General features: G+C 42.8%; 1 long non-coding RNA gene across 1 annotated transcript; it reads right to left on the minus strand.

The window, feature by feature from the left end:
• Positions 1–1,627: 1,627 nt before the first annotated feature.
• On the minus strand, positions 1,628–21,610 carry LOC116706527 (uncharacterized). Its single transcript, XR_004336264.1, has 3 exons — positions 21,492–21,610; positions 7,541–7,552; positions 1,628–1,639 (listed from the first exon to the last, which is right to left on the minus strand). It is a non-coding gene; the product is annotated as an uncharacterized LOC116706527 (long non-coding RNA).
• Positions 21,611–22,636: the final 1,026 nt, after the last annotated feature.

Raw genomic sequence — 22,636 nt, forward strand, 5'->3', positions numbered from 1 at the left:
TGAACTATCCCTTTAAAGCTGTTCATTCTCAGGTGAGAGGTCAGCTTTCATTTGTGTCACTGCATCGCTTCCCCGTGCCATTCTGAAGAGAAGTGAGAATGTATTATTAATTACTTTTGTCTTAAACTTCAAAATAAGACAAAAATTAGAGAATATTCTTAAATAATAAATACTTTCTGTGGAGAGTAACATTTAATATGGCATCTAGTTATGATGTTTTCCAGTATTGGGAGTTAATTTTATGGTCTTGCAGCCCCATATATTAGGAAGGCAAATCAACAGAGACTAATTGCATGTTCAAGAAGAATTACAACCTAATAAATGCATATTTCATTGGATTTCTACCTTTATTTCTGAATTTCCTAAACTCAGGACCTCTTAAGTTTGACAGCCGCTTTTGATTTTAGACACAAAATCAATTAATGTCCAGAAGTCATGAGTTAATGACTTTTATTGACTAAGCATCTCACATTTGCTTGGTTGATCATAAATAATACAGTTTGATAGCCGCAGAAGAACCTAAATGTCTCTTGCGTTATTTGCCTATAAACCTCAAAGCAATGTTAACTCCCAGTATAATAAAAGCTTCTTGCAGCAGAGCCCTCCCCCCAAGGCATCTCAGTAATAAGGGGTATTTGGAAAAAATAAAATGTTTTACAAATTGTGGTTCTCAGCCCAATTAAAGTATGAACCTTGCATGTTTTATGAATTGGTGCGCTCAATCTAATTTGTGGTTTAAAATTCATTTAATTTAGTGTGTAACCACAACAGCTAATCAGTGCAGTGTGTTTTTTGCTTCTCAACATTTTCGCTACTCATACTGCAAATTTAATAACTGAACAGAAGCTCATGCAAGTTTCTGCTTAATTAATCCTACCTATGAAACCACTGATGTAGTTACAACGGTGTGAAAGGTCCGAGGACTCGTTGATCAGAGGATGGAAAGTGTTGCAGGACAACGAGAGCTTCAGGTGAAACAATCAGAAGACAACAAGAGCAAAGTGTGTGTAAGCTGTAGATAAAGGACAGAAGAGCAGATACAAAAATGAAGAAATGGGAGAAACAGAACATTGATGTGGGAGTAAAAGAGTTATTTGCGAGTTTATTGGTTTAAAACAAGGTTTTGACATTTTATGTAATGTCTTTCTCATATATCCCGTGTTTCACAATGAGTCACACTGGGCAATGTAGCAATAGTTAAATTGCAAGAAAGCCCACAAATAATATATTCTTCATTTGTGACGTATAAAGACAATGCAGAAAATGTCTTTATCATTTAGTCCCATCTTTGCTGCAGTGGTATATTTCCACTGCTTCTCTCCGAAATCACTTGTCAGAAAGTTAGAATTTCTGTAGGCGCTGCTGTTTTGTCGGTCTGTTTATCCAAAGTGGCTCTCACTGTAACATAATGTGCCGGCTGGAAACATAAAAGCCATCACTATTGGTGTTGCAGAGAAGGAACACAAATAGTTCAACAACAACAAATAGCTTGCTCTCGTCAAGAAAAGATTTTAACCCCATTTGTGTATAATTTAGAAACTATTTTAAGTAGCGATTCATTGTTCAAGTTGTTTTTCAACAATTCCAGCTCCTCGACTGAGACAATTTGCTGCTTTTCTTGGTTTTATGTAATATTTAACTTAATATATTGAGCATAAACAAACAAATTGATGACATGAGCTTGGGTTTTAAGAAATCATGAAAGCCATTTACCACACCTTTTTTTTATATTTTGTACACTAACCCATTAATAATGAAGATGCATTATTAGTGTCAGCCCTGTGTTGAATCATAAACTCCCAATTCAATGATACATATCATTTTTATGCTATTTGCATTTTCGATATAACGTAGTTTGTTATCTAATGTAAGTAACATAAGTTACTTAAAATAATTAAATTACACTTAGCTTTTTCATTGTTCTACAAGTGGGGAAATAGACTTAAGGCTTAATGTTTCTTATTAATTAATACTCTGGGCTGATAAAATACATTTACATCATTTTGCACGTCAACTGCGTAGTAACAAGAGATGGCAGTTACAGAGATGCCAAAATGTGTCTAAGGTAATTAAGTGTCACCATTACATAGTGGGTCCACCAGAGAGCCTTGACAAGTTCTAAAACTTGTATGCTATTATAGAAAAATATGTAATTTATGTCGCAATAGGTTGCAATGACCTTGGTTGCGTGCGAATAGTTTTTGGTTTCTTAAGTTAAACTATATTAAAACTGTATTGAACCAAACAATGCACTCATTAATCATGGCTGGTGGTGTGTACGTGGATAGGCACGATATTAAATCACTGTAATAAACTACTGTTGCTAACATATTTCCTTCGGTCCAGGTTCATATCAGCCTATTCATTGATTTTTTTTCTAACGTTATGGTATAACATAACTAATTATGACCATTCTAAAAGCTTGGCTTTTATTTATATAGGCTATGTGTACTAGTACTTCCGGGTCAATTGGCCCACCTGTCTTTCTTTTAATGTAGATCTTCAAATTGAGAAATAAAAATACTGTAGGAATTTCAAAAAAACAAAAGAGAGTTTGATCTCAGTGTTAGATGGGATGAATTCCTACACATAGGACACTGGAAATTTGACAGGCTGATATATGTGTCATTATTGAAATTTTACAAATTTTTGGTCTAAAAAATCCAGTCTCTGGAGCTGTATTTCTTACATACTATATATTCCACTAACATCAAATCTAATCATTGGGTGTAATAACTCAGGTCACACTGGACTGTAGCCTTTCCCAGCCTGCACTGGGGCTCCACCATCACGCCTATCGACAATTTAGAGAATCAAATTTGACTGACCCTTAGACTGTGAGAAGAGGCTGATGCAGCTACAGATAAAATATGCAAATCTTGACTAAAGATGCAACTTCAACAAAATGGAACTCCTACTTGTACAATATATCTTCATAAACTTTAAAAAAGAGACAGTTGACTTGGTCTGGCTAGAGTAGGAGACAAGGCCAAAACTAGCAAGGTGGCAGCCAGCTCTAGTGTATTAGCTTTCTGGCGTTGTAGTGATAGATTTACACAATACTCAATCTCTGACCTTTCAGTCTTGCCAAAGCAGCAGAGGACGCCCACATTTCTGTCTCCCTCCCTCCATCTTTACCTCTTTCTTCTCAGCCTCTTGAGTCTCCCTTTCAGAAGCCATAGGTGGCCTGAAGACTTCTTTTTTCCCCTGATCACTCTTTTGCACGTCTTTGTGTTCATTAAAGGAAAGTTTGATTTGATTTAACCGCTGACATCAGCTGCAAGAACAGAAGAGTCATGTAGGAGTTAGCTCAGCCACTTTTGTTGCATATTGTATATTTCCTGATAAGAGGCAGTGCAGGCTGAAAACCATCCACACTCCAGTCTGTGCAGGAAAACCAAAACCAAAAAACCCTCAAATTCATGGCAGTCTTTCTAGGAGGTATAAACAACAAACAAAATAGCAGCTTATATTTGGCCAACTGTGCTTCTGCTGCCTGCTTTTCTTTTTTTTATTGCTACCATTTTTTTCTGCTTCTATTTTTCTGCTTTGTCTCTTTCACATAGACCGCATTCTCATTATTTATGACTCTTCCTACCTCACTGATTATCCTCGCTCTCTTCTCCCTTCTCCTTACCTTCTGTGCCACTCTCTCACTTAAAAGCATAGGTGGAAACCCTCCTCCCAATACCAGTGACCCAATTACTCTAAGTTGTCCCTTCCTGGTAGGATGTAGCGGTGTCCCTCCCTGGAGACTCAGCCTGCAGCACAAAGACAATCCATCACTCTCCTCTGCCACCTCCCTCTCGCCACATTTATTACTGTCACACACAAACACACACACACACACACACACACACACAGGATCAGAGTCGTGCACATTCCCCCACATGCACGGATGCCCTCAGACGCTCTCAAAAACGACCTACACATAAATAAAGCACAAACGTATGGATAAGTAGTCATATGCATGAATTTTTACATGCATTTATATATGCACACTCACATATTGTTACATAATTACTGGTGTGCGACTGACACATGTGGACAATTATTTTGTTTTGCTCTGACACTTCATTATACCTCCACTCTTTGTGTGTATAATCCTGTCTGGGCTTTTCACAATCCTGTCATCAGAATTGGATGAACGGGACATGCGTCATGGCAGCAGCGTGCAACAATTAATTTGTTGAAATCACCCTCTGTTGCTGCTGGGGGGAAAAATCCTGTTCAAAATAGGTGTTGGAAGGTGGGGTTAATTAGGGCTGCACATTATGACCTAAAATCAAAATCACGATTAATTGCACATTTTACCTTTAACGATAATTTAAAAAAATTGTGATTCCTTTTTTTGTCCTCATAGTTTGAAAAGGTTTGTACTGTAAATAGGCTTGATTATTAAAGGAGAAATATATTTTCTTATTCAGCAGTGCTTATTTTTGTTAATTTAAAGGAAAAGGAAACACAAAGCAGGAGCTATTGTATGGAGCTAGATTTGTTTTTTTATCATATGCGAGAAAAATGATCTAAAAAAATAAAGTTTGAGAGAAAAGTTATCACACTGAAAGCAAAAGAGCATTTTATGGGAGTTTATGGCATGTATCATACCAATAGCAAAAAAAAACCTTTTTTTTTTTTTGCTCTTGTCTCAGGATTTTTCTCTCAATGTAAAAAATAGTGTCTTGGGCGGGGCCACGTTCCTATTGGCCAGTTAGGTGAGCACCATCTTGTCTTGGGAGTCCATCTGAATCATTCATTACACCATTGTCACCGTCATAGACAGCTAACTAGCAGCCAGCCCACTTCTAAATAAATACCTTTTAATTATCTAAACACCTTTAAACAGTCCAACTGAAAGACTGGCGCTGAGCTCCAGGTCCTGGACGGACCGTCGTCAGTGGGGCTCGGCCAGCGTGGAAACATTGCTAGAAAAATTCGCTGCCGAACTCTACCTGATCTGATCTGATCTCCAGCGGGACCCGGAGAGCTCCAGACCCGGTAGCAGTGGCACTCTCCCCCCCCCCCCCCCCCAGGGTTGGTGGAATAGCAAGCCAGCGTTAGCGAACTAACTAACCAGCCCGCTTCTAAATAAATACATTTTAGTTATCCTAACACTTTTTTTAACAGTCCAACTGAAACACTGGCGGGGAGCTCCAGGTCCTGCAGCTGCACTTAACATTTTGAGAGAAACCCTTTTTTTGAGAGAATTGTTTTCACACTGAAAAAAATATATATTTGAGAGTTTAAAAAAGTATTTTGAGAGAGATTTTGTTTGCTATTGGTATGAAAACTTTTTCTTTCAAACATTTTTTTTCTTCTCTCGAATAATTTATTTTCTTGCATGTAATAAAGAAACAAATCTTATTGAAATTTATTGAAAATGTGTGAAATTGAAATGAAAGCACACATTGCTTAACATGAAAACAGCTTGTGAAAAAAAAAACATTTTAGTTTTATAAAAATGAACAAAATTATTGTGATGGGAAAAATACATAAAGAAAAGCTTTAGAAAGTTGATGTCAATTCATTTTCCATTAATTTTCCAGACCTAGAGTTGCATATAGAAGGTTTTCATTAATCTGTTTACAAGGAACTTGGTAACTGCAATCCATTACAGTTACTGTAAAACAGATTCCAGCCCTCTACTTGGATTAATATTCATAAAATGAACTACATCATTGGAAAGTTTGTTCAAAGGAATATATTCTCTTTGTTGCATTTTTTTTTTACATGAAAGTAAGAAAAAAATCAGCAAGGCTTATTCAAGATGAAATACAAAAGAAATACAACGTTCTGCTTTGTTTAATTATTTCTTGATAACCACTCTGTTATAAAGCATTGTATGGGTTAAATCATTTTGCTAAGCAGCCTAGACAGGCCTGAGTACACACTCTTAACAGCATTAGGACTCTGATGTGTAGAGGAGACAGACACAGCCCCAGCAGAGTATGAACACACTATGTGACAGTTTGTGGCATATTAGCTTTTCTCAGCAACTAGCAACTCTGTCAAATCAGCAAAGTAAGGAAGAGTAAATAGGGTGCGTTGGTGAAACCTGATTATCTCCAAGCAAGAAACTAGACCAGTCAATAAACGCTAATAGATTAATGGAGACAACAGGGGATGGAGCCCCCTAACTCTGGGCATTAGTTTAATGATCAGAAATGCTGAAACAGCCTTCGATTGAGTTCAGCCAATGCATTGCCTGCTGGATCTCTAATGGGTCCAAAGTAGGTTCAGACTTGTGTGTGTGTGTGTGTGGTGTGTGTGTGTGTGTGTGTGTGTGGGTCTCTGTCTCTAATTCCTTCTGTGTGTGTCACTATTTCCTTCTGGCTGTGTAGCTTCTTATGCTCGTCCTTGTGGCTCCATGGTGATTGACAGATGCTGGGAAGGGAGGCAGACGGGTTATCAGCCCATCTGACAATCAAAGGCTGGCTGCTTAAAGTAGCAGCACACAGCCTGGCGCAGGAAATAGGCCCAGAAGCCGGGAGGAAAAGAAGTACTGAAGTTTAATGGATAGTTTTTGAACCCCTTTTACCCAAGAAGGCTGCCAAATGAGACTTTTTTTCTCCAGCATGCACACACTGTGAATGTGAGCAACTTGAAAGATCCAGTGTTATTTATCATGGCCAAGTGGCTCAGAGATGATGGAAGACAACCCATGAAGGTCTCAGGATGGCGCCTCGACTGATGCGAAGGCCCCCAGGAGAGTCAAACATGCTGCTTTATGTTCTCACAGCACCTCAACTGTCCATGCTGAAGCTAGGAATTTTGTCTTGGTGAGTTGTGGTCAAGAAATATGCTTATCTCCCTTAAAATCATCTCTATAAATTTAAAGCAAAAATTGGCCCATTGATGCTAGACCTGCTGCAACTCCTCTGTTTTCTTTTGTCTTCCTCATTGTCCACCTTACCTGTCATGGCTGCCCAGGGCTGAACAATGGATTTGGCAATGTTGTGTGGATGCTTTCCCTGGACAAGCATCAAGTAGGGAGCTGTGCTCTGTCCACAGGCAAGGTGTCTCAGCCACTCCTCCAAGTACAGCACTAGTGGTTGAAATGGCATGTAGCGTGGTTGGGCCCTGAAGACATTCTCTCATATGTAGTGTACATCCATGACGTTCCACTTCCAGGATTGCTCCAATGAAAATTCCGCCCAATGTCACTCTTTTTTGCCAGATGTCCAGTACATTCTGCTTTCTTTGTGTTGGAATTCTAAACTCCAGTTGATTTATGAGGACTACGTCTTAGAACCAACTAGCTACTTACAATGTTAATAAGTTGATGTATGCATTGTATAGTGTTAAATTGGTTGTATAATATGAAATAGAAGAAGCTAGCCAGTTGTTGCACAAAAAATCTTCTTTTACTTCTTTTATAATGTGTTGGGGCAATATTCTGTTGGGCTTAAGACCAGTTCGATAGTAGTTTATTTTCCTGTCCAGACAATATAGGAAGTTCCGAAATGGATCCAGCCCTCCAATCCAACAACACTAAAACATTGCATACAATCAGAGATGGGAAGTAACAAAGTACAAATACTTCGTTACTGTACTCAAGTAGAATTTTCTGATATTTTTACTTTACTTTACTACTTATTTTTGTGGCGACTTTTTACTTCTACTCCTTACATTTTAACACAAATATCGGTACTTTCTACTCCTTACATTTTACAAAATTGGCTCGTTACTTCAGTTTTTACAAGAGGTTGTCATGTCGGAAAATAGCGCGGACACGCGCCACACACCGCGAGCGGGTGCGCGCGCCACACGGAGAAAAGAGTGAGAGAAATGAAAAGGAGACAAGCTTTCCCCCATCTCAGCTGAGATTGTGTGTGTGCGCCTTTGATAACTGTAAGTCGTATAACTCATGTTTTCAGTTCACTTAAGCCTGTTGTATTGGTCTATAGTTCTTGCACATTTAAAGTAAGTTAGCTAGTGTTTTGGTGTGTTCTTCACCTGTTAGCTAGGTTGCACGTTGGTCTTAATGAAGCATCAACACTTTCACCTGCTCTATTCGCATGAGTTTTTTTTTTTTTGACCAAACTTCAGATAATGTAATTGACAAGTGGATGGAAACTTAGCTAGAGAGAAGTTGTCTCCGTCTGTGTTTAACAGACACACTTGGGGGTGAAGTTGGAAACCAGAATCAGCTTTAATCCAGTCCTAATCTAGTCTCAACTTTCACATCATTTCACTGGAGTTATCCTTAATATGTTTACGTATCAATACATATTCAATCTAAATGGATGGTAATACATCTACTGTACGTTGCATTTGACGCACGACTAAGACACTCAACAGATTCGCATTCTGCATTAATTCACAGCAAATCATTGAGGCTTGATGGTGCTAACGTTAGCACATAGTAGTATGGATGGTGCTAACGTTAGCACATAGTAGTATGGATGGTGCTAACGTTAGCACATAGTGTATGGATGGTGCTAACGTTAGCACATAGTAGTATGGATGGTGCTAACGTTAGCACATAGTAGCATGGATGGCGCTAACGTTAGCACATAGTAGTATGGAGGGCCGCCATGATTGAAAATGAAGAAACAGCAAGACCATTCCATCATCCTCAACCTTATCTAAAATAAATGTTTGAGACAGTAGCATCAAGAAGGACTCCTGGCCAATGTGCTGGGGAACTTCTTCATTAATGGTCTGTTTATTTCATTCATTTTTAATCCTTATTTTATTTCCGAACCCGTATTTGAGCACCACATAAATGTATTCATTGAATTTTAAAGGGGAAGATTAAAAATAGAAACTGGTCTGTGATTCTCACAGAATCACAACTGAATTCATATCTGCTAATAGTCAGAATTTTAACCTGGAGTCCCAGTTCTGTCTAATAACCATATTGTTGTGAACTGTGAGACCCAGAACACAGAGATACAACGGCAGGATATGAAAAGGGTTTTATGATAGTAGTAGTGAATCCAGAGAGCAGATGACCGGGTCGGAGGGATGTGGAAGGCAGCTGGAGGGTCCACGAAAGAGTAAGTAACAATCTGCGCCGCGAGGTGGTTAGCCCGGACTTATGAATGGCAGGAGTTGATGAGATGATGGGTGACAGCTGAGCGGATGATGAACAGGTGATAGTAACCACGCCCCCTTGGCAGGAACGCCCTCACAGCCAGCCAGAAGACCAGCAACACAGAGGAGAAGTAGGCCAAAGGGTTGGGGAGGACAGCGGACCACAACAGTACCCCCCCTCAACGGGCGCCCCCACGCGCCCCACCGGGCCTATCGGGATGGTCCCGATGAAAGTCAGTGACCAGTTGTGGGTCCAGGATAAACCTACGGGGATCACAGACCGCTCTTCCGGCCCTAGCCCTCCCAGTCCACCAGATACTGCAGCCCCCTACCACCCGTCGGGAGTCCAGGAGCCGACCGACAGTGTAGGCCGGGTGGTCGTCAACCAGGCGTACCGCGGAGGCGATCCACCGGAGGGCAGAGGGGACTGGTAGACAACCGGCTTCAGTTGCGAAACGTGAAAGTGGGTGGACCCGCCATGGTGGCCGGCAGCTTCAGCCGGACAGCCACAGGGTTCACCACCGCCTCAATCTCAAAGGACCCAGGAACGGGGGAGAGTTTCCGCGTCTCGGCGTGCAAAGGAATGTTCCTGAAGACAGCCATACCTGTTGGCCAGCTGGAACGGGGAGCTGGGACCCTATTCCTGTTCCGCCCCTCTCTTATTCCGGTCAGCGTCCGAAGAAGGGACTCCCGGCCTCCGTCCCACACCCTGGCAGCGGCGAATGTTGGCCTGGACAAGGGCACAGACAGGTCCTTCTCCTGTGCTGGAAACAGGGGGTTGGTAACCCTGGGCCACCTCGAGGGAGAGAGCCCCGTGGCGGTGGTAACCAAGGCGTTGTGCGCATACTCAATCCAGGCAAGTGGCGCCCAGGTGGCGGATTCCCGGCCAGCCACACAGCGGAGGGACGCCTCCAGATCCTGGTTGGCCCTCTCCGTCTGGCCGTTCGACTGCGGATGGAACCTGAGGACAGACTGACAGAAGCACCCAGCGCAGTACAAAACTCCTTCCACACACGTGATTGACTGTGGACCTCTATCAGAAACGATGTCCACAGGTATTCCATGGAGACGGAAAACAGTTGGACTAGGAGGTCAGCAGCTCACCGGCCGTGGGTAATTTAGGTAACGCTAATATAGGGACAGATTTAGAGAACCTATCCACCACAGTCAATATAGTGTCATTACCTTTGGACATGGGCAAGCCGGTGACGAAGTCCAGCGCCACGTGGACCAAGGGCGCGTGGGGACAGGCAGCGGCAGTAGCAGACCACGGGTTGTCGATGGAGCTTACCCGCGCACAGACGGAGCAGCGCCACGTAGGCACGAACATCGCTTCCATCGCTGGCCACCAGAAGTGCCGTTTCACCAGCGTCGACGTCCGTGCCTCCAGGATGACAGGAGAACGGGCGGTATGGACCCACTGAAGCACTTGGGACCGCACAGGTGCAGGCACGTAGAGCCGTCAGCCGGACCATCACCAGGTCCAGATCCAGGCCTGGGCAGCTGTAACTTGCGCCTCGATCTCCCACGCACAGCAGCGACGCACAGGGTGTGCAGCACGTTCGGGCTCGGCACAATCCTCCGGGTTGTCGAATTGCCGAGACAGTGCATCCGGCTTCACATTCCGCGACCCCGGACGGTAGGTGAGAGTAAAGTTTGAACCTACTAAAAACGCGCCCACCTGCCTGCCGGGATGACAGCCTCTTGGTATGACTGGATGTAAGCCAGGTTCTTGTGATCTGTCCAGACCACAAACGGCTGCTCAGCCCCTCCAAACAATTGGCGCCACTCCTCCAGCGCCACTTTGACCGCAAGCAAGCTCCCGGTTGCCAACATCATAGTTCCTCTCGGCCGGAGACAATTTCTGGAGAGGACGCCACAAGGGTGGAGCTCCTGGTCGGAGGGAGAGCGTTGAGACAGGACAGCACCACTCCCGACGCAGAAGCATCCACCTCCACCACGAATTGGAGCGATCAGTGATCGGGGTGCTTCAGCCAGGGGGAGTGAACAGAGACTTCAGACGCTCCATAGCCTGACCAGCGACCGGAGACCAGAGAAACGGGACCTAGGGACGTGAGCCTAGTAAGGGGAGCCACCACCTACTAAAATTGGCAATGAACCGGCGATAAAAATTGGCGAAGCCCAGAAACCGTTGTAACTGTTTACGGGTGGTGGGTGTGGGCCAATCAGTAACCGCCCTTGTCTTAGCTGGGTCTGCCGGAACCTGACCGCTCTCAACAATAAACCCCAGAAACGGGACGGACTGGCGGTGGAATTCGCATTTTTCGGCTTTGACGAAGAGTCTGTTTTCCAACAGTCGTTGGAGGACCTGGCGGACATGGGACACATGGTCGTTAAAGAGGACGAAAACACCAATATATCGTCGAGGTACAACCACTACAAACCGGTTGAGGAGAGTCCCCAACACGTCATTAACCTAGTTTGGAAAACCGCTGGGGCATGGTAAGGCCGAATGGCATGACGAGATACTCGAAGTGACCTAACGGAGTATTGAAGGCCGTCTTCCACTCGTCCCCCTGTCGGATGCGGACGAGGTGGTAAGCGTTGCGGAGATCCAATTTGGAGAACACCGTAGCACCATGTAGGGCTCGAACGTAGAGTTCATAAGCGGCAGGGGTACGTGTTTTTCACCGTAATGTTATTCAGTCCGCGGAAATCGATACAGGGCGCAGTGATTTATCCTTCTTAGCCACAAGAAAACCCCGCCCCCAAAGCGAGACGATGAAGGACGAATAATACCAGCAGCGAGGGAGTCAGCGATGTAACGTTCCATGGTTTCCCTCTCAGCCGGGACAGGTTATAAGCCGACTCTTAGGTACGGGGAGTCGGGTTGAATGTCAATGGCGCAATCGTAAGGTCTATTGGAGGCAGGGACATAGCCTTTTCCTACTAAACACCTCTGCTAGATCGAGATATTCGGCAGGCACAGAGGTTAAGTCGGAAGGTAAGGCCACAGACGCGGGGACGCTCTCGGTGGGTGGAACAGCGAGCCCAGGCACTCGGCGTGACAGTGATCACTCCAGCTATGGATAACATAACGCTGCCAGTCAATTTGGGGATTATGCAGTTTCAACCAGGGAAGCCGAGTACTAAGTGGGGTAATAGATGCGGACATGATTTTGAATTGGATGATCTCACGGTGATTTCCAGATAATATCAACGTAATAGGTACGGTTTGCTGAGTCCTCTGGCGAGTGTATGGCCGTTAACAGCCGTAACCCGAATAGGACTGGTTATAGGCTCTACGGGAATGCCAGCCCGGCAGCAAGACCACCGTCGATAAAATGTCCTCTGCACCGGAATCAATCAGCGCGGAGAGGGAAGGAAAGCGTCTGGTGTTGTAATGTGGCAGGAACCAGTAACTGGGCACAGTGGGCAAAACGTTAGTTGTAGGACCCGCTAACACGCCCACGTTAGTTAGCGAGTCACCGTCTTTTGGCCGATTCGGACAGTCAGCGACACGGTGAGAAGGATTGCTGCAGTACAGACACTCACCGGCCCGCATGCGGCGTTGTCGTTCAGTGGGGAAAGGCGAGCCCGACCCAGCTGCATTGCCTCGTCTCCTCCCAGGTGGCACGCACCGGTGCGTTTGAGAGCGACAATGGGGAGCCAGATGGCCGAGACCCCGACGACCTAGCAGTCTGGTCAGGAGGGAGAGATCGGCGGCCCCTCGTATGTTTCCTCTCCCGCATCCTGCTGTCTATACGGATAGCAAGAGACACAAAGTCATTAAGGTGGCTGGCTCGTCCCGAACAGACAGTTCATCTTAACAACATCACTCAAACCGTGAAAAATGCACCCCGTAACGCCTCCTCATCCCATTAGAGTCCGCAGCCAACGTCCAAAAGTCACACGAGTATCCGCCACTCCTCCTGTCCCCTGACGGAGAGCAAGCAGCCGCCTCGAGGCACCCCCCAATGGTCCGGATGGTCGAAAACAGTCCTTAAATCCGAAGAAAAAGAGTCAAAGTTATACCTGAGAGCGGCCGATTAGCACAAACCCGCTTCGGCCCACGCCAGAGCCCGTCCCCTGAGCAGTCCCAAGGCGTAATGAACCTTAGCAACTCGGTAAAAACGACCACGGCCGTTGTCGGAAAATAAGTCCGCACTGGAGCAGAAATCCGCGACATTTATCCAGAGTCACCAGAGAAGGTTCCGGCGAGTGATGGGAGGCTCCGGAGGGGTGCGGCGGCCGCCATGCCTGCGGGAACAGACGGGAGACAGAAGGACAGAAACAACAGACAGTTTAGCGACTTCAGCTGTGAGCTGGGTAACCTGTGTGATCAGCTGTTGATTGTTCTCCAGAGTGTGTTGAGCAGCTGGTCGTGTTGTCCCAACAACACACCCTGCGACTGGATAGCCCGCTGTGTTCTGTTATCCTCAACCTGCGGTATCCCTGCGGAGTCCATTTTGGCCAGATGTTCTGTTGTGAACTGTGAGACCCAGAACACAGAGATACAACGGCAGGATAATGAAAAGGTTTTAATGATAGTAGTAGTGAATCCAAGAGAGCAGATTGACCGGTCGGAGGATAGTGGAAGGCAGCTGGAGGGTCCACGAAAGAGTAGTAACAATCGGCGCCGACGAGGTGGTTAGCCCGGACTTATGAATGGCAGGAGTTTGATGAGATGATGGGTGACAGCTGAGCGGATGATGAACAGGTGATAGTAACCACGCCCCCTTGGCAGGACGCCCTCACAGCCAGCCAGAGAGACACAGCAACACAGAGGAGAAGTAGGCCAAAGGTTGGGGGAGGACAGCGGACCACACACATATATGTTTGTTTTAGGCCTATTGGCAGACATCCATTTAAAATGTAGCCTTTGCCATATAAAGACATGTCCTCCATGTCCACTGAAGTTCCTCAGCATCTCTCTAGTAACATTTGAGTGCTGCAGGTAGCTTTGCATAAAAAATTCGCAAGGCTACTTTTACTTTTATACTTTAAGTAAATTTCTAAAGTATCTGTACTTCTACCTAAGTAGGGAAAGTGAGTACTTTTGCCATCTCTGCATACAATACACTTAATATTACAAACACCCAGGAATTACCCTGGTCAAAATGTTTTCATTAGTTCTAAGAAAGAAAGAACTAAAGCCCTGTAAGAATAAAAAAAAAATTCTGGGGTTTTGTGTTTCAGCCAGAGACAGATACAAATGTGTATTTGCTAAGACTTTTAGTATGTGTTCATTGGAAGGAATGGGGAAATATTTGGAACAAGGTACATTGAACACAGAAACAGATTAGTATCTCAAAATGCTCTTTTATCCCACGAAAAAATCCTGTTTGTGCCTATTAACCAAAAGTCCCACTTGCTCTCAGCCACAGCCTTTAGCAGGAAAAACAAGCCACCGCCTAGCCGACCATACCAAAAGTCTATTTAGCAAGCTTTGTGGATAAGTTGACAGTTAAGAGAAAGTCACAGAGGTCAACTTTTTGTATGATTGAAAAATGCAGTGGGAACTTTTAAAAATAAAATGTATTTATATCACTGCTTTCACTAACAGTCATAATGTTAATTCTTTTTTAATTTAATTTTTAAACTTGGTTTCTGAAGTGTTGAAGTTGAGAGATCTCTAACACGACATTGAAGACATCCTTAAACCACCGGTGTAAACACACTAACTAAGGAAAACTAATCTTTTCACAAAAGTGTGTTCAACATATTGCCCTATTTTATATTTGTAGACAACCAAAAAAAATTATTACAACCCTCAGCTCTGTCAATCAGTCTGAAGCTGAGAAAATGTTCTAAGTCAGAGAATATAAAAAACATTTGAAAGCAGTGGTGTGAAAAGGAACTTGCACCACACATATATCAGTAATCCAGTTGGGATAGGGTACTCTGACTCTCAGTGGGGCCACCAATGCTAAAAATATGGTTGGGTGTTTGCAATAAAGTCACCCACCATGAGGCCATAGTCTGACTGTAGATCTGACTTTAATCCTCTGGGAAGCTTTTCAAAGGCTCTGCTCTTTTTAGGGGGAGGAGCTCTGAAACATATCACATTTCCAAACATTTTGTGTTGTGGGTCCTTACGGCACAAATGATGTCTCCTAAGCACAGAGGACTGTTTGGGTACACACTGTGCTGTCTGTAGACACTAGAAACGTGGGAGTGGAGGCGACTGCTGCACTACAAATTCTGCTCAAACAGCCTCTCTGTGACAGTCTTCTTTACCTTTCTGTTCTTCCACCTGTCCTCTGTAAGCCCAGCCTCATTTGGAAAAGACGAAGAAAGAAGGGAGGTGGGGGGGGGGGGGATTGGGAGGGATTATGTGAGCTGGGTTAATTTGATGTTGTGAAGAAGCTGTGCATAATATATTCTATACTCACGTATTGTTATTTTGTGGTATGTTGCTGTGGATGTGCTCATGAATGTGTGTGATTTTCTGAGTCACTGTGTGCACTCCAACACTGATTGCAAGAGTGGAAATGAAAGCTGTGTGTGTGTGTGGTGTGTGTGTGTGTGTGTGTGTGTGTGTGTGTGTGTGTGTGTGTGTGTGTGTGTGTGTGTGTGTGTGTGTTGTGGTGTGTGTGTGTGTGTGTGTGTGTCACTGTTCTCCTGTATGGGAGCTCAGCAAGACAAAGAACCCATTGAGTCATTGCGTGAGACTTCCATTACAAGCAATAGCTACTATTTTCAGAGCTCCCTCGCTCTCATTACGGGCTCACACTGCAGACAGAATATGGCTGACATTTAGTCATTTTGCTCTGACACCATCCTAGCCTGTCCCAGCTCCTCTGTGCTAATCAACTGTGTTAACGAGCGGGTTAAAGACCATGGTACACGGCATTAATGACAGGCTTTTGAATACAGTTATGGAAGGGGAGACTTTGCATAAATGGAGTGGGTGAAGGCCAGCTCAGAATCACAGAGTAGGTCTAGTTAGAAAACTAAGGGCTTTGTCAACTCTCTGAGGATATAGAGCTGTGCTGGCCTTGATCTCAGGAGATTTTAAAGGGGTGCTGCACCAATCTGACAGTCACAAAGTCAATGGCAAAGCAATTAACACAGAGGCACTTGATGACCTCAGTAAAGAAGGCAGGGGAGCAGAAAGTAGTGTGACATTTGTGTCTGAGACATGCAACTGCCCTGTTCTGCTACTGAACATGATAATTTATCTTGTCACGATGTGATTATCTGCTCTTGGCTCTCTATGGTCCCCCAATTATAGTATTCTGAAGGAAAAAGCCATAAGACATGAAGGCATGATGCCTAAGACACGGCCTCTATCCTGCAATTTGTCCTTTAGGTTAGGATTGTTGTGTTGCTGAGAAAAAAAAGTGAGTGAAAAATATAAAGTGAGAGTGAGACACAGAGAGGGAGGGAGGGAGGGACATCTAAGCTGACTGTGCCCAGTCACCATGGCAACCCCTTTGACATGCAGCTGCCATACCTGCTGCCAATATGGGAGCTTTACTTAACCATTTACTTTGTATAAAAGACACATACACCATCATATATAAAGAAAGAATATTACGTTTTTTGAATACATGTAGAAAGTATGCATCAGTGTGAATCTTTCATCAGCCTGCGAGTATTAATGTACCTGAGTGCTTGCAGTAATTATGTCTCAGAGCTAGTGTTTTGGCAGAAACAAAACTGCTTTAAAGGGAGTTTTCAGACACCCCTCACTGGTAATTACTTTGAATTATTACCATATTTTAAACTGAGCAGCCCTGGTAGTGTATGTATATGTGTGCTTTATGTGTGTGCTGTCTCCAATGAAAAGGTATAAGGCTTCAGGGCAGCTAAATACACCTCTCATCCTTTTTTCTTTTTCTTTTTTTTAAACGTGTTTATTGAGTTTTATTTTAACCAAGACATCCATAAATGTAGACAATCCCTGAAAAACAATAGAAACAAAAATCAAATTACAGACAGCGATCACAGCAGCAGACTGAAAAATACATCTACTGTATAAAAAAATCCTCATATAAAATAAAATTAAAAAAAAAATTTTATAGAGTAAATACAAACAAAATTACCTTTTCACCTTGGTCTGATCCCTTCCTATATCATATGTCTGGAGCATATAACCAAACAATGTCACAATTCAATACAAACATCTGTCCCACATGAAAACTGCTAAATTACTCAGAATTCGCCTCATTTGCCAGTATAACACCCATATCATTTTGTTCAACAAAGTCCAAGAATGGTCCCCAAACCTGTTTGAATGTATCCATAACCATATACAGTATGTTATTCTTTCCATTGTTAGACAAGAAGACATTTCCCTAAGCCACAGACCAATACAAGGCCTATTCACATCTTTCCAAGCAAGAGAAATCACCCGTTTGGCTCTCAGTAGGCACAGTACTTTCAGCTCTTATTTTAAGTCCCGATCAGATGGGTATAACCCCAGGATGATTACTTTGGGATAGAGAGCCAGATTAACAGACACTATTTAAATAAAATATAATTTGTGCTTCCTCTTTCCAGAAGTCTTTAATTGTATTACTGTCCCACAAACAATGAAACAGAGTCCCTTTGGAGTGTACACCTCTCATCCTACCAGAAATCCCCCCTGTGTGAAGGGGCTCTCTTGAAGAAGGGCTTTCAGTTCTGAGTTGTGCTGAATGACCAGTGGGTACCGCCTGAGGGGGGGCTGAGATCTATGCAGACTGACAAACTGTGACAAAACACCTGGGGCTTCACAACCTCTACACACACACACACACACACACACACACACACACACACACACATACACACACACATACACATACACACACACACACGCACACACTGTATGCAAAAAACGGATTCAACCATAATATTGATCCATTATGCATATATGTACACATGCTGGACAGGTACCTGCACACATACTAACACATGCATGTCGACACAAGCAGAAAAGAATGAAGTGCTCTCACTGGGCCCTCAACACCAAGAAAAACACCTGCGGCAATTTAATTCTCCTCTGGGTTGTACAGAGCTGCTGTGTTTGTATTTTAGTAGAGGTGTTGTTTTGGCCCCAAGAGATGCCAGCCCACCAATATACACAGACACTCACACACACACAGGTGCACACACATGCTAACCAAGAAGGATGCTTTTCACTTGAAAAAAAAAAGTCCAATAAGATTCTTTACACACCAATGAATTAATTTGTGATTTCAACTCTCCACTCACGCCTCTGTATCCAGGCAGCCTATCTTCACATTATACCTCCTTGTCGCTCAGTGTCTTCACACATAGACATATAGTCATGCAAACAACAAGTTTTATCTTTCAATGCCTTTTGGCAAACTAGGCGACAATTCATATGTCACTAATTCCTTTCAATATCATTCTTTAGACAAAAGTCTACGTAGTTTGTTGCCATAGTGAATAATCTGAGTTCTGTGATGCGTCTGACAGCACAAAATGAATTACAATTGGCTTTGAGGTGTAATGAAAACAAATCTTTTCTTTTTGTGTGTGTACAGCATTAAGAAACACTTGATTCTCCTTAGAGGCTAGCCAGCAAGTTTACAGTAACAGCAGTGCAATATAAAGTATTGTTTAAAGTAGCCTTTGTTATATTTGAAAAAGTGCTAGTTAGTACTCTTGGACACCCAGGTTTTCTTTAAATAATCTTTGATGGAACATGGACGTGTGAAAGAGATGGAAGGGTGGATAATAGTCATTTTGTGATATCCATGAAATGATTTGAACAGAATGATTTTTGGAAGTGGAAACTTGTGTGACAGACAGCTGCTTTTATCGCTGAACACCAGCAGCGACATACTAATGGAAACAAGACAGTCTCCGCATAGCAAAAATTGTTACACACTGAGTTATGGTTAAGAAAGGTTGCTCAGTGGTTGAGCCTAAAACAATTGCTTTAAAACAACATTTGTACTGCAGGAAGATTTTATATGTCAAAAAAAGTAGCAGAATGATCATGTTTTCAGTATCTAAATGTTCAAATGTTGTCAATATTTCCTCAGTGTGCCTACTGCCAACTTTCCCACCAAATGACAATTATTTTAGGGGGGTGTGGGACACATTTGCCAACAGTGCCATTATCTTTCTATATTTACAGCTTGTCTAATATTGTAAATTGTTAGTAAATTAACTATTGTAATGTGGTTGTATTTTTATGCCATTTAGTATCGAGCAAGCGATAGCCATTTGGATGTCTGACATTAAAATAGGGTCTCATTTTTACTGGCGCCAGCAAATACCAGGTTTCCACTTTGCTGCCTGCACTCAGGAGATACTGGGGGGGGGGGGGGGGGAGCACTAGTCTGTCAGTGTTGCCGTGTCTAAAGGAGCTCTGTGGTAATTTTGAGGCTATGGTTGTTGGATTGTATACACTGTAAGTTGTTAACATTTGCTCATTAGCATAAAGCACATGGTACAGCTGAGACTGTTGGGAAATGTAATGGTAAGGTATTTCTTTCAGTAATGGACGGGACTTGGTTTGGCTTGAAAACAACAAGAAAAGATGAACCACTAATAGGAAGGCTGCCGGGATTTGCAGTATTCAGGAGTTTCCGGCTGTATAGGTTCCTGTAAAGTCTGTTTTTTAAATCTAGTTTTCTCCAATTCTGATAGATTTGTCCCACAAGACATGCATGTCATGAGGTACAAAACTGCAGCTTGTCTGACTGAAAGCACTGGGTGAAACATACAGGTTTATGAGCTAATGTTAGTTAAAACGGAAAGTGTCTGAAGCTGTCTGTCTTTCAATTTTCTTGACAACTGTTCATCAGATCAACATTACACTTTGCGGGTGTAATGTGTTAAATTCCAACTAGACTAGACTAGAATTAGGTACGATACGGTACTTGATGCTCTTGTTTTTTCCTCCAATAATGTAACCTAGAGGGAGTGTGTCTGAACAGGATGTATTCCCTGAATGAGTCTAAACTAAACTTAGCAGCCATTTTTCATCCTATACAGCACTGAAATAAGACAACAGGGAAAAGCCATCAAATGTCAGTTGTTGTTTTCATAAGCATACTAAAAGCTTTTAGAGCCACATCAAACCACCTTGATGCACCTATGTGCTCAGTTTGTTTACAACATCAAAAGAAGACCAAAATTGAAATAGTTGGCGAATTCTAACTTGAAAAGCTGACCATTTACTGAGCTGCTGCTGATGCTTCAAAATGTCCACCTGCAAAGCAGACGGACTGGATTAAAAACATAAATAACATGCATTAATTACTGCTGTGGGTGTGTTAATTTTTATTATACCCAAAGCCTTTAGAATAAATGTAAGCAGATACACACACATGGCTACTGAATGTGTGCTTAGTCCCAAAGCTAGAAAAGCAGAATCTGCAGATCTTACATCTGTTTAATATAATTTCTGTCTGTATAGAAAATGTGGGGATTCTGGAAATGCTCGTGGGATCCGCTGGGCCACTGCTGCAAAGTGTTTGTTGTTGTTAATCATTTTCATGTCTTGTGTCTCTGTCTTGTGGCAATTCAATATCACTCATTAACTTCCTATATTCAGTACATATAACTTCAAACATGACTATTTGACTCCAGTAAAGTTCATTTGATTTGGATTTGACAAAGGAACAAAGGGAGAAACAGAGAGAGTCAAAGAGACACTGATTTCTATTTCTGCCTAACTCTGACAGACTTGAGTCTTTCACATCTCGGCCGACTTTGAAAAGTCATGATCAGAATACTGAATATTAATATTGGCATTCTCTTTCCATGGTGTGCGTGTGTTTGCGATTGCGCCTCAAATCCCACAGACTTGACACTTAAGCAGCCTACACTTTTTTTTTTGCTGTTGAGGCGTTACGGTAACTGAGATAGAGGGTTTTGTTGCAGCTCATTGCATAATGTCAATAGACAATTAGGCATTTACTGGTTTCTACCAGCAAGCTAATAAGAGCTACGTAATTAGCAGCGAGAGAGTCTTAAGTGTTCCCAAATGGAGCACCAGATAGCCACTTATGCAGTGCTGTGCTTCGGCCTCACACTCCTATCACCGCTCCAGAGACACTCCTACGAGGACAAGGGGTGCTTGACAGGCTCAACGTGGCATTAAGTCAGGATAAATGGTGTTCAATAGGGACAAGACCACTGTGCTGCTTGGAATTTGTTTTTTCAAAAGTGGTTGCTGCTATTTCTGGTATGGCCTGAACTCGCATTTAGAACAAAGTCCTCAAGAACTGGAGGACAGAAACAAAAGCTTTACATTAGATATATCTGAGCGCATGAGGAGCACCTTCTCTAACAGGCTCCGACAGCTTAGATGACGCACGGACCGCTACAAGAAATCATTCCGACCACAAGCAATACAACTTTTTAACACTTCATCACTTGACTGTTAGTGCAGTTTTGGTGTATATGAGTATTAACTAAGTGCAACTTGTACAATAGGTAGTACATTTTTATTCCTAACTTTCATATTTTTTTAAATATTTGTATTTTATTCTATTTAGTATTTAGTATTATTATATGACTATTGTATCCTATTATTTAATGCATATTCTGTATGTGTGCTGTTTGTCTGATATTTTGCTGCTGTAACAGTAATTTCCCTTTGTTAGGATCTCTATCTATCGTCTATCTAACTATCTATCTATCTACTCTGGATTGAGAGAAGAAGTAGAAGCTGACTAAACAAGTTGCGGAGATGCCAAACACAACTTTTCTTAGTTAAACAGTCATGCTCGTCCCCTTGACCTCGCCTCATCCAACAACATCTTACTTCTTTGACTCTCTCCCCCCTCAGTCCCCTTTTGGGTTTCAAAAATGCCTCATCTCTTTTGCTCTGATGGCCTTCCAGCTGTGATGCAAGAGTTTCCCAGACTGGCATGTCTCTTTTGCATCGCCCCTCTTTCTCCCGCCTATCCAGACTCGTCCTTGTGATGTGCTCAATTCAACAATTCAGTCACATCTTTGCTCTCTGTCTCTCGTCCATCAGTTTATTTGCAATGCTTTTTCTTGTTTCTCCTCAGTCAGTGGCTCCAGATGTCAAATTCTTGTCAGACAGACATCAACTATATCTTTAATGGCAACTGTAAATGAAAGGAGCACGTACATGTAATGACATCATCAAACATCTGCAAGCAATCGTTACTTTTGACTGCTACACCTCAAATGTTGCTACTTATTAGACATGATCAGTATTCAGACATACAGTATATGCTTTCTCATTACTAAGGCAACCTCTAAATATGTAATTTATATATTTTTTCCACAATGTTCAAACACAGATATATGCATTAAATAATACAAATTTGGAAGTTCAATGGGTCCAACAATCTTTATCATTATAGACAATTGTAGAAGTAGTAGATTTTCCTTAAACTAAAGCCCCCAACAAACAGAGGTTTCTGTGTGCACATAAAATACTGTAGATCAAGGGTATAGATCCAGCCTTTTCCAAATAAATATCATCTTTTCAAGTCCACATATGAGCCACGATCAACCGGTCAATAATAGAAGTAGGACATGTTACACTGGTGCCATGCTGTGAGCAACCACAGGCAGATCAATGCTGTGGTTTTCACAAAACTGTTTTCCCAATAACAACAACAACATCACTCTGTAGCTAAAACAGAGAGCTCAACACACAGGGTGAAAAGAGGAGCTGCAGCAATGT

This window comes from Etheostoma spectabile, chromosome 18, assembly GCF_008692095.1.
Source record: "Etheostoma spectabile isolate EspeVRDwgs_2016 chromosome 18, UIUC_Espe_1.0, whole genome shotgun sequence".
Taxonomy (NCBI): Eukaryota; Metazoa; Chordata; class Actinopteri; order Perciformes; family Percidae; genus Etheostoma; species Etheostoma spectabile.